The following is a 4,383-nucleotide window of genomic DNA, read 5'->3' on the forward strand; positions in this document are numbered from 1 at the left end:
CGAGTAGCATTACCAACACTTTAGAATTAGTTTGGGAGTTTTCAGAAATTTTAAGATGAATTCCCTGGAGACTGCTGCAATGTTCCATAGAAATGATAGGGGCAGTGTTAAAAATGTTTGGTTCTTTATTTCATTTGCTTTGAATGTTTTTGTTTATTAGTTATAAACTTTTTGTCGCGAAGGTGATGGGGTGGGTGGGGAAGTCTATTTGACTGGGTGAGGCGGTTGGAGGTGGGAGACCATGTGATGAAATTTGCAGGAAGACATCGAAGCGGAATTGGCAATCCTAATTGAGAGGTGGGGAAAAATTAGCCTGGGACCAGGAAGTGAGGTACAGAGAGGGAGGCAACTTAAGCTTAACCATGGGGTAGGGAGTGTGATAGGTGAGGGGGACACAGCCTGGCAGCAGGGTGGGGAGAGTGAGGATACTCAGCTTGATAGCACAGGGTATGTCGGGCAGATATACGCAACCTGGCACCAGGGAGAGGGCATGAACTCAGCTGTCATCAGGGTGTGGTAAAGAATGGGAGGAATTCAGCAGCCTGGCACCCAATTAGTGGACATTTACTGTCTATTAGGATGTCTATTAGGATAGGCTCAGGCACTGGCAACAAATACAATACTTTATGCTGAGGTTCTCCTCTTGTATAATCCATTCACCTGTTCCTGGAGCCTCTCTGTCTACAATCTTCCTGCTCTGGCTCCCCTTCCATTTACATACACCCAGCCCTTCATCCTCCTGACTTTTTCTTACTTACAAAGCTGGTATAACATTATATTAAAACAGAGTTACATGTGAGAAAAACTATTGGGGCAGTATAAAAATGTGTTTTTTTATTTCATTCTTCCAACATTTTGTTTATTAGTGATAAAGTTTTTGGTGGAAGGTGAAGGGGTGGGTTGGGGAGACTATTTGACTGGGTGAGGCAGTTGGAGATGGGTGGCCATCTAAGAAATATTCAAATAAATATTTCCACTCCTAAAATGACATTATAATACCAACTTTTTTGGAGGTGTAATCTTCCTAATATTGTCTCAGATTCAGTTCCAGGGACTTTCTATTTAAGTTATCAGTGTCCCAGAGGGTGAGGTTGTGGGTCTGCGAGTGTCTCTTTTCTGTTTCTTTGGGCATCTGTACTGGTTTATTTTACAGAACAACTAGGCGTTCAGACAGCAAACATCGGGGCTGTTCTTGCTCATGGTATGGACACACTTATGCTACAGAGTTGGAGAAACCAATTTTCACAAGATTGGTTATAGATTGTTGTAAAAATGGAAAATGCTGGAAATACTCCACAGGTCAATTCACATCAGTGCAGAGAGAAACAGAGGTAACGGTTCAGGTCGATGACCTTTCAACAAAACTGATTAGGTAGGTAGCTGAAGCAGATGGGATAGGAATATGGGTACATGGCAGAGACATGGAATTTGGGATACTGAGGATAAACAGCTTTATGGACTGGTTGAACTGTATGGCTTCTTTCCATATTGGAATTTCTATGTCATTCTAGTGAAGTATAGGTTTCTGATTTCTTTAGTAAATCCTTCTTTAGTTTTCAGCCCTCTCTGCTTCCCTGTTACTCTGAGTTTTAAGAGAACTTGTATGCTTCACCAAAGCATACTCCTTCTGCAACCTGATTGTTTCTACTTCTGAGAATTGTGATTATTTGACACCACTTATACGCTTTGCATCTAAGATGCAAGTTTGGTCTTCAGACATGCCTCCATTGCATGAGATATGGTTGTGAGTAAGGGAGTAATTTCTAAATACCGGTTTACAGTCAACAAATATCTATCTCTTTTTCAAGTTTAAGTAAGTTAGTTCTGGCCTGCTGAAGACAGGCAGACTCAGCATCAGTTACAGGTTTTTTTCCCCACACTTGTTATAACTCCTGATGCTTTGTTCAAACTCTGCTCAAGCCTGCCCACTATATGAGGGCAATTTTAACATTGGTGGGTTGTGGTGGTGGGGGGTAAATGGGCAAAAATTCTGTGTCAAGAAACCAGTTCCAACCTGTCAGCTTCTGAGTCTTACTGAGGGAGGCGAGGGACAGGCAGACAACCTGCTCCCAGGAGGCAGGTTGGCATTTTAAATACGTTAGTGAAGTCGGAAGCCTTGGATATAACCTACTCTTCAGGTTTTAACTGTGGCTGGCTATGTTTCCCAGGATACCAGGTATGTGCAGCAAGGCAACAACAGCCTCAGGGCAAACAAGTGCCTTCACAGCACTCCTTGTGGGCCAGGAGGCACAGGAGTGTTTCCTCCTGCCCCCCAGACAACTCCCCCATCAAACCCCCCCCCCCACCAGGGTCATGGATTGGATCCCCTTTAAAGATCAGACCATCCCCCAGGGTTGTAGATCAGACCTTCCTGGTCCTACAGCCTCTCTGCCGTGGTTCCCACCCAATTGTCGGTCAGGCTGACTTCCAGACGTGGTACCTGTCAGGGCCAAAAGTTGCACGTTGTTAAAACTCCACACACTGTGTGGGGAAACACCGACCTCTGGGTTTCCTCGAGTGCTCTCCTTAGGTTGTTAAATCCTTCAATGTTTACCAAGTATTCTAATATTTCAAAACTCCTTGAAGGGCAAATCACCTGATGAGTGCCTTTAATAATGTTTCCCTGCCAAGGCTGAGTGTTTTATTTGTTCTCTGGGCTTTTATTATTCCTGCCGTTGTTCTTCTAAAGTTTGTACAAAGATGAGAAAGCACAATCTTACATTCAAACTATACTTTGGGTGATCTTGAAATGATTAACATTGACACTGTGAGAAAACAGTGAGAAACCGCCCCACTCCATGGCAGCAGTAATGATCTCACCAGAAGGATTTATTGTTCACTGTTTGCTTTGCTTCCATGAGTGGTCAACCAAGTCAAATAGTATTTCCAACAAGGTGACAAGTGGATTTGTGTCTAGCACCTATTAGGTACAATCCACTGACATGGCAGGGAACAGTCAATCTAACTGCAGACATTCTCGCCTGGATTTTAATTCAGGGCTGGGAATTGGGTGGACAGGGATTGAGGTGGACAGAAATCATCCCAGCCTTGGCAGCATGAAGCCCGGTCAATTTTAACTCTCACACCTCACCTCCGTAAGCCTTCCCCACCAAGATTCTGGCCTGAAACCAACTGGAAGCAGCAGCTGACCACCAGGCAGGAGCAGCATATTGAGTGGCAGAAGGCCATCGCTGTCAGTCCCTGGCGCTCAGCCAAGTGGTTGTGAGGGGGTTCAGAAGGGTCTTGCAGCCAGTAGGGTTGTGGGTGGACAGGGCATGGAGAAGCCCAGGGCTCAGGAGGCCTGAACTTTCCTTGTCGAGCCCAGAGAGGCACGTTGCTCCTTTTTAGCCCCACAAGGAAAGTTTTTTTTCAAATGTCAAACCCCTTGTTTTTTGGGCATGTTCAGACCTTTGCTCCTCTTCTCAGTATTGGGGAGACAACAGCTTCCCTGTGCAGACCTTGATTAAAATTACAGTCAAACCCAAATGTCCCTCTCGTCTGCTCAGAATGATGTATGATTGGCAGTTTTGATTTTTGAAGGTTACAAATTCAATTTCTTTTGTTCCTGGTTAAACTTCAAAGATGATGGAAAATACATGACTGAGACCTTTGTAGCATGTTCTTCATTCTTCTGAGATCATTGTGATAGGGCCTGGAGACTCCTATCTGTCCAAGGAAACCCCACCTATAACTATGATGGTATGAATGCTGACCAAAGTCTAATATTAGTGAATTAATGAAGGGTCGTGTCATTTGTGAATTTTATATTGACAAGGAATAGATAAAACTCTGCAAACTACTGCAATCTGCTGCATTATGTCTCTTGTTACTGTTTATCTGTTATTTTTAATAAACCTGTTCCATAGTTTACAGCCAAAGCCATGATTTGATAGAATGCTCATTCTATCACTTGCTGAAATTTCAAAGGTCACAAGGGGGCTTGTCACATATCCAGTCAGCTAAATGTAAGAAAGGTTTCTGTTCCATGTCTTGCCACATTACTATTGTACACATGAATTCACATTCTAATTCATAGGGAGTGAGGCCTTGCTGACAGGAGTGTCCTTTTGCACTGAGTGCATGAGAAATAACAGCGTGAAACCCAAAAACATTAACACCAGGCTTTGAAGTTGTCAAGTCTTTGCAGTTACACAAAGGTTGTGCTGACAGAACATGTGTGACCGAATCCATGCACCTTAACAATTATACAATATTGCCTCAGAAAATTATGTCTTTACATTAAATCAAATTTCACTTCTACCTCTTCCCTATATTTTTAAAAAATTGTATTAGGAGTTTTTGTTTTCCTTTTCTCCTTGACAATGGAGCAAACACAAACCATTTCCAATGTAAAAAAAAGAGATTCAGAAATAACGGCAAAAA

The sequence above is a fragment of the Heterodontus francisci genome, chromosome 33 (assembly GCF_036365525.1).
Source record: "Heterodontus francisci isolate sHetFra1 chromosome 33, sHetFra1.hap1, whole genome shotgun sequence".
NCBI classification, from domain to species: domain Eukaryota; kingdom Metazoa; phylum Chordata; class Chondrichthyes; order Heterodontiformes; family Heterodontidae; genus Heterodontus; species Heterodontus francisci.